The sequence below is a fragment of the Moschus berezovskii genome, chromosome 14 (assembly GCF_049115385.1).
Source record: "Moschus berezovskii isolate FMDL1 chromosome 14, NW_MosBer_1.0, whole genome shotgun sequence".
Taxonomy (NCBI): domain Eukaryota; kingdom Metazoa; phylum Chordata; class Mammalia; order Artiodactyla; family Moschidae; genus Moschus; species Moschus berezovskii.
The window spans coordinates 21,573,677-21,586,859 of NC_142473.1; positions in this window are offsets into that span (position 1 = coordinate 21,573,677).

Genomic DNA, 13,183 nt, shown 5'->3' on the forward strand with positions numbered 1-13,183 from the left:
CTGCGAGCCACTAAGAACAAAGAGGGCAGCATGGAAAATCACAAAAGTTTAAGACGTGAAGGAGATCTGGCCAAGATGATGTATGAGTCCCTTATACAAGATCACTCTGTCAAGACTGAGAGTAGCTCTTTTATTTAAGATACAGAAGCCAAAATAAAGAGTCAGTGAAAATGAAAAGTGAGGATATGTTTCTAACAAAAGAATGAGAGAAAACTCCAGAAACAGACCTTAATGAAACAGAGATAAGTGATTTATTTAATAAAGATTTAAAAATAATGGTCATATAGATGCTCAATGAGATCAGGAGAACAATGTTTAAACAAAGTGAGAATTTTTTTAAAAAGGTAGAATCTATAAGAAAGTACGAAACAGGAATCACAGAACTGAAGAATACAATAACTGAAATGGAAAACTCAGGAGAGGAGTTCAGTTCAGTCACTCAGTCGTGTCCGACTCTCTGCGACCCCATGAATCACAGCACGCCAGGCCTCCCTGTCCATCACCAACTCCCGGAGTTCACTCAAACTCATGTCCACAGAGTCGGTGATGCCATCCAGCCATCTCATTTTCTGTCGTCCCCTTCTTCTCCCGCCCCCAACCTTTCCCAGCATCAGAGTCTTTTCCAGTGAGTCAACTCTTCGCATGAGGTGGCCAAAGTATTGCAGTTTCAGTTTTAGCATCAGTCCTTCCAATGAACATCCAGGATTGATCTCCCTTAGAATGGACTGGTTGGATCTCCTTGCAGTACAAGGGACTCTCAAGAGTCTTCTCCAACACCACAGTTCAAAGGCATCAATTCTTCAGTGATCAGGTTTTTTCACAGTCCAACTCTCACATCCATACATGACCATGGGAAAAACCATAGCCTTGACTAGACGGACCTTGGTTGGCAAAGTAATGTCTCTGCTTTTTAATATACTATCAAGTTTGGTCATAACTTTCCTTCCAAGGAGTAAGCGTCTTTTAATTTCATGGCTGCAATCAGCATTCCCAGTGATTTTGGAGCCCCCCAAAATAAAGTCTGACACAGTTTCCACTGTTTTTCCATCTATTTCCCACGAAGTGATGGGACCAGATGCCATGATCTTAGTTTTCTGAATGTTGAGCTTCAAGCCAACTTTTTCACTCTCCTCTTTCACTTGCATCAAGAGGCTTTTGAGTTCCTCTTCAATTTCTGCCATAAGGGTAGTGTCATCTGCATATCTGAGGTTATTGATATTTCTCCCAGCAATCTTGATTCCAGCTTGTGCTTCTTCCAGCCCAGCGTTCCTCATGATGTACTCTGCATATAAGTTAAATAAGCAAGGTGACAATATACAGCCTTGACATACTCCTTTTCCTATTTGGAACCAGTCTGTAGTTCCATGTAAAGTTCTGACTGTTGCTTCCTGACCTGCATACAGGTTTCTCAAGAGGCAGGTCAGGTGGTCTGCGATTCCCATCTCTTTCAGAATTTTCCACAGTTTATTGTGATCCACACAGTCAAAGGCTTTGGCATAGTCAATGAAGCAGAAATAGATGTCTTTCTGGAACTCTCTTGCTTTCTCCATGATCCAGTGGATATTGGCAATTTGATCTCTGGTGCCTCTGCCTTTTCTAAAACCTGCTTGAACATCTGGAAGTTCACGGTTCACATATTGCTGAAGCCTGGCTTGGAGAATTTTGAGCATGACTTTACTAGCGTGTGAGATGAGTGCAAATGTGCGGTAGTTTGAGCATTCTTTGTCATTGCCTTTCTTTGGGATTGGAATGAAGACTGACCTTTTCCAGTCCTGTGGCCACTGCTGCGTTTTCCAAATTTGCTGGCATATTGAGTGCACCACTTTCACAGCATCATCTTTCAAGATTTGAAATAGCTCAACTGGAATTCCATCACCTCCACTAGCTTTGTTCCTAGTGATGCTTTCTAAGGCCCACTTGACTTCACATTCCAAGATGTCTGGCTCTAGGTCAGTGATCACGTTATCGTGACTATCTTAGTCGTGAAGATCTTTTTTGTACAGTTCTTCTGTGTATTCTTGCCACCTCTTCTTAATATCTTCTGCTTCTGTTAGGTCCATACCATTTCTGTCCTTTATCGAGCCCATCTTTGCATGAAATGTTCCCTTGGTATCTCTAATTTTCTTGAAGAGATCTCGTTTTTCCTATTCTGTTGTTTTCCTCTATTTCTTTGCATTGATCACTGAGGAAGTCTTTCTTTTCTCTCCTTGCTATTCTTTGGAACTCTGCATTCAGATGATTATATCTTTCCTTTTCGCTTCTCCTCTTTTCACAGCTATTTGTAAGGCCTCTCCAGACCTTTTATGCATTTTTGCTTTTATGCATTTCTTTTCCATGGGGATGGTCTTGGTCCCTGTCTCCTGTACAATGTCACGAACCTCCATCCAGAGTTCATCAGGCACTCTATCAGATCTAGTCCCTTAAATCTATTTCTCACTTCCACTGTAAAATCATAAGGGATTTGATTTAGGTCGTATCTGAATGGTCTAGTGGTTTTCCCTACTTTCTTCAATTTAAGTCTGAATTTGGCATTAAGGAGTTCATGATCTGAGCCACAGTCAGCTCCTGGTCTTGTTTTTGCTAACTGTATACAGCTTCTCCATCTTTGGCTGCAAAGAATATAATCAGTCTGATTTCGGTGTTGACCATCTGGTGACGTCCATGTGTAGAGTCTTCTCTTGTGTTGTTGGAAGAGGGTGTTTGCTATGACCAGTGCGTTCTTTTGACAAAACTTCAGCAGCAGACAAATAGAAGAAAGGATCAGTGAACTCACACGGCAGTGAAAATTATCCAATCAGAAGAACAAAGGGAAAAAATAATGAGTAAAAACTCCTTAAAGGACTTAATGTGACACCATCAAGTGAACAAATACGTGTGTTATAGGGGGTTCCAGAAGGAAAAGAAAAAGAAGGGAACAGAAAGCTTAGTCAAAGAAATATCACTGACAATTTTCCTAACCTGATGAAAGAAACAGACACCAAAATTTAGGAAGCACAGAGAAATCCCCAAAAGATAAATCTAAACAGCCCCACATTGAGACACATTATAATTGTGAGATGTTAAAGGAGAGAACCTTAAAAGCAGCAGGGAAAAACTTGTTATATACAAAGCAGCCCCCATAAGACTATCAGCAGAAATTTTGTAGGCCAGAGGGGTGTGACTTGATACATTCAAAAGGACCAAAAGATTAAAAAAAAAAAAAAAAAAACCTGGCAATTAAGAATCCTTTACCTAGCAAAGCTGTCCAGAATTGAAGGAGATAATTTCCCAGACAAGCAACAGCTGGAGTTCATTACCACTGGAGTAGCTTTACAAAAATGTTAAAAGGGACTTCATCCACCTGAATCAAAGGAAGCTAATTAGTAAGAAAGAAACCTTTGAAAGTATGTCTCACTGATAAATATATAGTTAAATTCTGAATACACTACTGTTGTAATGGTGGCAGCTAAGTCCTTATAACTCTAGTATGAAGGCTAAAAGACAAAGATCAAATTGCCAACATCCGCTGGATCATGGAGAAAGAAAGAGAGTTCCAGAAAGACATCTATTTCTGCTTCATTGACTATGCCAAAGCCTTTGACTGTGTGGATCACAATAAACTGTGGAAAATTCTGAAAGAGAAGGGAATCCCAGACCACTTGACCTGCCTCTTGAGAAACCTGTATGCAGGTCAGGAAGCAACAGTTAGAACTGTACATGGAACAACAGACTGGTTCCAAATAGGAAAAGGAATACGTCAAGGTTGTATATTGTCACCCTGCTTATTTAACCTATATGCAGAGTACATCATGAGGAACGCTGGGCTGGAAGAAGCACAAGCTGGAATCAAGATTGCTGGGAGAAATATCAATAACCTCAGATACGCAGATGACACCACCCTTATGGCAGAAAGTGAAGAGGAACTCAAAGGCCTCTTGATGCAAGTGAAGGAGGAGAGTGAAAAGGTTGGCTTGAAACTCAACATTTAGAAAACAAAGATCATGTCATCTGGTCCCATCACTTCATGGGAAATAGATGGGGAAACAGTGGAAACAGTGTCAGATTTTATTTTTTTGGGCTCCAAAATCACTGCGGATGCTGATTGCAGCCATGAAATTAAAAGACGCTTACTCCTTGGAAGGAAAGTTATGACCAACCTTGATAGTATATTAAAAAGCAGAGACATTACTTTGCCAACAAAGGTCCGTCTAGTCAAGGCTATGGTTTTTCCCGTGGTCATGTATGGATGTGAGAGTTGGACTGTGAAGAAAGCTGATCGCTGAAGAATGGCTGCTTTTGAACTGTGGTGTTGGAGAAGACTCTTGAGAGTCCTTTGGACTGCAAGGAGATCCAACCAGTCCATCCTAAAGGAGATCAGTCCTGGGTGTTCATTGGAAGGACTGATGCTGAAGCTGAAACTGCAGTACTTTGGCCACCTCATGCGAGGAGTTGACTCACTGGAAAAGAGTCTGATGCTAGGAGGGATTGGTGGTAGGAGGAGAAGGGGATGACAGAGAATGAGATGGCTGGATGGCATCACCAACTCGATGGACATGAGTCTGAGTGAACTCCGGGAGTTGGTGATGCTGTGATAGGGAGGCCTGGCCTGTTGGTCCATGGGGTCGCAAAGAGTCGGACACGACTAAGCGACTGAACTGAACTGAAACTGAAGCACACCCCTACCAAAAAAAACAAAACAAAACCAAAACCCATCAAATCACAAAGGAAGAGAGCAAGACATGAAGGAATAAAGAAATTACAATGCAGCCAGAGAATAATGAACAAAATGGCAATAATAACTCCGTATCTATCCATAGGAACTTTAAATGAACTAAATTCTCAAAAGAGAGACTGGGAAAAAAAAAAAGAACTGGACTGACTTGGCAGTGCAGTGGATAGGAATCTGCCTGTCAATGCAGAGGACATGAGTTTGATCCTTGGTCTGGGAAGATTCCACATGCAAGTGTGCCCATGTGCCACAACGACTGAGCCTAGGGTCCACATGCTGCAACTACTGAAGCCCACACGCCTCGAGCCCATGCTCCACAAGAGACAACCCCAGTGAGGAGCCCATGCACTGCAACAAAGAGTAGTCCTGCTTGCCATAACTAGAGAAAGCCTGCACAAAGCAACTAAGACTGAGCACAGCCGAAAATAAAAGACCCACTAATTATATGCTGCCTACATGAGGCTCACTTAGGCTTTAAGGACATATACAGAATGAAAGTTGAAGGAATGGAAAAAGATATCTCATGAATGGAAACCAAAAGAAAGCAAGGTAGCTATATTTATATTGGACAAAATAGACACAGAATGTAATAATCTATAAAGGTCATTATCATTAAGGGGTCAGTCCAACAGGAGAATAAACAATTGTAAATATTTATTCATCTAACATAGGAGTACCTAAATCTATAAAAAAAACCAAAGGGAATTCCATGGTGGTCTAGTGGTTAGAAACACTCAGTGCTTTTTTAAAAATAAACTTGGTGCTTTAAAAAAAAATTTAGTTATTTGGCTGCCCGGGCTCTTAGTTGTGGCATACAGGATGTTCTGTTGGGTGCATGGGCTCTCTAGCTGTGGTACACAGGCTTAGTTGCTCTGTGGCATGTGGGACTCACTTCCCTGGCCAGGGGTCGAACTTTCATCCCCTGCATTGCAAGGCAGATTCTTAACCACTGGACCATCAGGGAAATCCCAAGGCTTGGTGCTTCACTGATGGGGCCTGAGTTCAATCTATGGTTGAAGAACTGAGATCCTACAAGCTGTGTGGTGCTGGCAGGAGAAAAACTAAAGCAAAAAAAACAGACCTAAGGAAGGAATAGATAGTAATCCAATAATAGGGAACTTCAACATCCCACTTTCAATAATGGATATTTCATCCAGATTGAAAATCAATAAGGAAAAATTGGATTTAAATATGTTAGACCAGACGGACTTAGATACATTAGAACATTCTATCTAAGGCAACAGAATACATGTGTATTCTCAAGTGCATATGGATCATTCTCCAGGATAAAGCATATGTTAGGCCACAAAAGAGGTCTTAATAAATTTAAGGAGACTGAAATTGCATCAGGCATCTCTTCTGACCACAAAGGTATGAAGCTGGAAATAAATTATAAGAAAAGTGGAAAATCCACAAATATGTGGAAATTAAAAACCATGCCACTGAACAACCAATAGGTCAAAGAAAACCAAACAGAAATAAAAAAAATATTCTGACACAAATGAAAACAGAAATGCAACACACAAAAATATACAATGCAGCAAAAGCAGTTCTAATAGGGAAATTCATACTGCATTAAGAATCAAGAAAGATCTCACACAAACAACCTAAATTCACACCTCAGGGAACTAGTAAAAGAACAAACTAAGTTCAAAGTTAGGAGAAGGAAGGGAATGATAAAGATCAGATCAGAAAGAAATGAAACACAGATTAAAAAGATAATAGAAAAGTGAAGAGCTGTTTTTAAAAAAAGACAAATTACTAGCTAGACTTACAATGAAAAAGAGAAGCCATAAACGAGATATCACAACTATGAACAGTACCACACAATTAAAAAGTATATTTTGTAAAGCTATAGCTGTCATTGTGATTCCTCTAATGAATCAGGGCAAAGTCAGTTGAAAATATTTTGAAAAGCATTCTCTAGTCTAGATACCATTAAGAGCATTCTTGATTCATGCCAACATTAACAGAAATTAGGAAGAAGTTGATTTTAACTCTCATGGATGACTTGAAGAGTTCAAGATGTCAGTGGAGGAAGTAACTGCAGACATGGTAGAAATAGCAAGACAACCTAAAGTGAGGCCTTAAGATGTGACTGAATTGCTGCAATCTCAAGACGAGACTTGGGCAAATGATGAGTTGCTTGTTATGGATGAGAAAAGGAAGTGGTTTCTTGAGATGGAATCTACTTCTGGTCAAGATGCTGTAAAGACTGTTGAAATACAATTAAAGATTTAGACTATAACACAAACTTAGTAGGTAAAGGAGTGCCAGGGTTTGACAGGATTGACTTCAGTTTTGAAAGAAGTCCTACTGTGAGTAAAATGCCACAGAGAAATTGTTTATAAAAGCAAGAGTCAAGTGATGTAGCAAACTTCACTGTTGCCTTAGAAACTGTCACAGCCATCCCAACCTTCAGCAACCATCATCCTGATCAGTTAGCAGCCATCATTATAGAGGAAAGACCCTCCACCAGCAAAAAAATTACAACTTGCTGAAGGATCAGTTTTTAAAATTTATTTTAGATTATTGGATCTACCTTTTTCCTTTTTTTTGGCTAAGTAGCATGGAGTTCCTCAATTAGGGATTGAACCTGGGCTATGGTAGTGAAAGCCTGGAATCCTAACTACTAGGCCACTTGGGTGTGTGTGCATGCTAAATCACTTCAGTCATGTCTGACTCTTTGTGACCCTATGGACTATAGTCTGCCAGGCTCCTCTGTCCATGGGATTCTCAAGGCAAGAATACTGGAGTGGGTTGCCAGGGGACCTTCCCAACCCAGGGATCGAACCCTCATCTCTTATGTCTCCTGCATTAGCAGGCAGGTTCTTTACCACTAGCTCTACCTGAGAAGCCCTGGCCACCAGGGACTCCCAGCAAAAAAGTATTTTTATTTTTTAAGAAATACTTTATTTACATTTAGTCTTTATTGCTGCATGTGGGCTTTCTCTAGTTGCAGTGAGCAGGGGCTACTCTTTAAGTTGCTGCTCAGAGGCTCTAGAGCACAGGCTCAGTAGTTGTGACACAAGGGCTTAGCTGCCCTGGGGCATGTGGAATCTTCCCAGACCAGGGATCAAACCCATGTCCCCTGCACTGGCAGGTGGATTCTTAACCATTGGACCACCAAGGAATTTCAAGTATTTTTAAATTAAGGGATGTACATTTCTTTTTTAAGACATGATATTATCTTATAGGCTACAGTATAGTCTGAAGATAACTTTCATATGACTGGGAAACCAAAAAATTCGTGTGACTTGTGTTATTGTGATATTTGCTTAACTATGGTCATCTGTAACTGAACCTGTAATATTCCAAGGTATGCCTGGTACAAAAACCTTTTGCATTTATATACACTAACAATGAACTATCAGAAAGAGAAATTAAGAAAACAATCCCAATTGCCACTGCATCAAAAATAATACACCCAAGGAATAAATTTAACCAGGGAGATGACAGATCTGGACACTGAAATGTATGACACTGATAAAATAAATTGACAACATAAATACAGATATTTTGTGCTCATGGACAGGAAGATTATTGTTAAAATGTCCATACTATTCAAACCCACCTACAGAGTCAATGCAATTCCTACCAACATTTTCTCAAACAAATAGAAGACTAATTCTAAAATTTGTATGGAAACACAAAAGATCCTGAATTGATAAAGCAATCCTGAGAAAGAACAAAGCTGGAGAAATCATGCTTGTTGATTTCAAATTATGTTATAAAGCTATAGTAATTAAAACAGTATGGTATTGGCATAAAACACAGATCAGTGGAACAGAATAGGAAGCCCAGAAATAAATCTATGCATATATAACCAATTAATTTACATCAAAGGAGCCTAAAATATACAGTGGGGGAAAGGACATGCTCTTCAACAAGTGGTGCTGGAAAAACCGGGCAGCCATTTGCAAAATAATGAGATTGGACTACTATCTTACATGATTCACAAAACCACTTCAGACGAGATCAGGTGCGTTCAGGGTGGTATGGCCGTAGACCACAAAGCCAATTCAAAATAGATTAAACACTGAAGTTTGAGACCTGAAATCGTGAAACTTCAAAAGAATACATAGGAGGTAATGTCCTTGAGATGCATCTTCATTTTTTTTAATATATTTTACACCAAAAGCAAAAATAAGTACAACTAGATCAAACTAAAAAACTTCTACACAACCAAGGTAATCATAACATAATGAAACGGCAACCTCTGGAATGGGGAAAAATATTTGTAAACTATCCATAGACAGGAGGTTAATGTCCAAAATATGTATTGCATGAATGCATGCTAAGTAGCTTCAGTCGTGTCCTACTCTGTGCAACCCTACAGACAGCAGCCCACAGCTCCTCCGTCCACAGGATTCTCTAGGCAAGATTACTGGAGTGGGTTGCCATTATTAGAACTGATATAATTCAATAGCAAAAAAGCAAACTGATGAGAAAATGATCAGAAGATGAGAACATCTTCCCAAGGAAGACATACAAATGACCAGCAGGTACATGAACAAGCAAGTACATAAAAATCCTTTGAGCTAGGCTTCAGTGGTGCGTGACCCAAGAACTTCCAGATGTACAAGCTGGGCTTAGAAAAGGCAGAAGAACCAGAGATCAAATTGCCAACATCTCCTGGATCATAGAAAAAGCAAGGGAATTAAAAAAAAATTTGCTTCATTGACCACGCTAAGGCCTTTGACAGTATGGTCACAACAAACTGTGGAAAATTCTTAAAGAAATGGAAATACCAGACCACCTTACCTGTCTCCTGAGAAACTTGTATGCAGGCCAAGAAGCAACAGTTAGAACTGGACATGGAACGGACTGGTTCAAAATTGGGAAAGCAGTATGTCAAGTCTGTATATTGTCAGCCTGCTTATTTAACTTACATGCATCATGCCGAATGCCATGCTGGATGACTCACAAGCTGGAATCAAGATTGCTGGGAGAAATATAAAAAACCGAAGATATGCAGACGATACCACTTTAATGGCAGAAAGCAAAGAACTAAGCCTCTTGATGAAAGTGAAAGAGGAGAGTGAGAAAGCTGGCTTAAAAACTCAACATTCAAAAAATGAAGATCTCAGAATGTGGTCCCATCACTTCATGGTAAATAGATGGGGAAAAAGAGGAAACAGTGACAGATTTTATTTTCCTGGGCTCCAGAATCACTGTGGATGGTGACTGCCACCACGAAATTCAGACTCTTGTTCCTTGGGAAAAAAGATAAGACAAACCTGAACAGCGTTATTAAAGAGCAGAGACATCACTTTGCTGACAAAGGTCTGTATAGTCAAAGCTATGGTTTTTCCAATAGTCATGTATGGATGTGAGAGATGGACCATAAAGAAAGCTGAGCACTGAAGAATCGATGCTTTTGTACTGTGGGGCTGGAGAAGACTTTTGAGAGTCCCTTGGACAGCAAGGAGATCAAATCAGACAATCCTTAAGGAAATCAACCCTGAATATTTATTGGAAGGACTGATGCTGAAGTGTGAAACTCCAATATGTTGGCCACCTGATGCTAAGTCACTCATTGGAAAAGACCCTGATGCTGAGAAAGACTGAGGGCAAGAGGAAAAGGAGGCGACAGTGGATGAAATGGTTGGATGGCATCACTGACTCAATGGACATGAGTTTGAGCAAACTCCGGGAGATAGTGAAGGATGGGGAAGCCTAGAGTGCTGCTGTTCAGGGGGTCTCAAAGACTCTGACATGACTGAGTAACTGAACAATAACATGAAAAGGTATTCAACATCAGTAGTCATCGGAGAAATGCAAACCTAAACCAGAATAAGATATCACCTCATACATGCTAGAATGGCTATCATCAAAACGACAAAAGGTAATTGTTGAAGATGTGAAGAGAATCCTTATGCGTTGTTGGTGGAAATGTAAATTGGTGCATAAAGTATGGAAAACAGTACGGAAATTCCTCAAAAAATGAAAAATTGAGGGCTCTCCCTGGTGGTCACTGGTTAAGACTTTGCCTTCAGACGCCCGGCTCCGGCGGCGCAGGCGCAGACGCGGGAGACGCCCGGCTCCGGCGGCGCAGGCGCGGGAGACTGGCGCAACCAACCACGTGCAGAATCGTGGCTGAGATGAGCTACCCCGTGCCCAGGGTTAGGGCGGTGGCCGAGAGCTGTACCACCTTCAGGAGGCGGTGGCTGCTTGGGCACCAGAGGGCCGAGAGGAGCTGATCTACATTCAAAGCAGGAGGCGCGGCCTTGAGGAGATACCCCTCGTCCAAGGTAAGGTACAGTGGCTGCGCCTTGCTGGAACAGCTGGGAAGAGATACTCCACGACCAAGTGGAATATAAGAATCCAGTGTTCTGGGGAGGAAGAAACAAGATGGCGGAGGGATAAGATGGCAAGACCACTTTCTCCCCCAAAAAATTCATCAAAAGAACATTTGAATGTGGAGTAAAGTCCACAAAACAACTTCTGAATACTGGCAGAGGACATCTGGCTCCCAGAAAAGCAGCCCATTGTCTTCTAAAGGAGAGAGAAGAAATCCAGCTCCACCCACCAGAACACCGACACATGCTTCCCTAACCAGGGAACCCGGACAAGTCACCTGTCCAACCCCACACACAGCGAAGAAACTACGTAATAAAGAGAACTCCACAAACTGCAAGAAGAGGGAAAGGCCACCCCAAGCAAAGCAATATAAGCAAGATGAAGAGGCAGAGAAATACCCAGCAAGTAAAGGAACAAGATAATTGCCCACCAACACAAACAAAAGAAGAAGATATAGGGAATTTACCTGATAAAGAATTTCAAATTTTGATGGTGAAAATGATTCAAAATCTTGAAAGCAAAATGGAGTTACAGATAAATAACCTGGAGAAAAGGATTGAGAAGATGGAAGAAAGATTTAATAAGGACTTAGAAGAAATAAAAAAGAGTCAATATACAATGAATAATGCAATAGATGAGATCAGAAACACTCTGGAGAGAACAAACAGTAGAATAACAGAGGCAGAAGACAGGATAAGCGAACTAGAAGATAGAATTGTAGAAATAAATGAAACAGAGAGGAAAAAAGAAAAACGAATTAAAAGAAATGAGAACAATATTAGAGACCTCTGGGACAATGTTAAACGCTCCAACATTCGAATCATAGGAGTCCCAGAAGAAGAAGACAAAAAGAAAGACCATGAGAGAATACTTGAGGAGATAATAGTTGAAAACTTCCCTGAAATGGGGAAAGAAATAATCACCCAAGTCCAAGAAACCCAGAGAGTCCCCAACAGGATAAACCCAAGGCGAAATACTCCAAGACACATATTAATCAAATTAACAAAGATCAAACACAAAGAACAAATATTAAAAGCAGCAAGGGAAAAGCAGCAAATAACACATAAGGGGATTCCCATAAGGATAACAGCTGATCTTTCAACAGAAACTCTTCAGGCCAGAAGGGAGTGGCAAGACATACTTAAAGTGATGAAAGAAAATACCCTACAGCCCAGATTACTATACCCAGCAAGGATCTCATTCAAATATGAAGGAGAAATCAAAAGCTTTACAGACAAGCAAAAGCTGAGGGAATTCAGCATCACCAAACCAGCTCTCCAACAAATGCTAAAGGATCTTCTATAGACAGGATACACAGAAAGAGTGTATAAACTTGAACCCAAAGCAATAAAGAAAATGGTTACGGGATCGTACTTATCAATAATTACCTTAAACGTAAATGGGTTGAAATTTTCAAAAAGGCTAGGAAACAATTCTCATAGCCATCAATAGTTCAGTGTTGAGTTCATGAATAGTTTTTAAAGTTTGGGACAAACTGTAGTATTTGCTATTTGAAGTACTATTTGTAATTGGCATATTACAATGTAACATTGGTCTTCATTTCCATCTTAAAATACCTAAAAATGCCTAACAGGTTTTTAGATTTGTGAATTTTAGTTGAAATGTATTTTACGATGTTACTAAACCTGCAGAAATATTGAAATATTTCAGAGAACTTATTCACTGTACATTTAATTTATTTTATTTATAAAAGTTATGAACTGTAGAAAGTTTTACTTGTTGGGTCAAATGCCTGTTGCTTCAAATGCTTGTTGCATTTGAAGTGCTAGTTACAAGAAAATCAAATACCTTCAATGTATAAATGCTATTAAGTTTTTAAAGGACTCTGGAGTATAAGTAAGTTTGTTTAAAGAAATTTAGTCTGTTCAACTTGAAAAAAAAAAAATAAAATTGGAAAAAAAAAAAAAAAAAGACTTTGCCTTCCATTGCAGGGGGTGGGTTTGATCCTTGGTCGGGGAGCTAAGATCCCCCATGCTTTGAGTCCAAAAAACCAAAACATAAAACAGAAGCAATGTTGTAACAAATTCAATAAAGACTTTTAAAAAAAATGGTCCACATAAAAAACTTTTTTAAAAAATTGAAAAAATATGATTCAGCAATCCCAGCTCTGGGTATACATCAAAGGAAATTTGATTTATACTTATATATAAA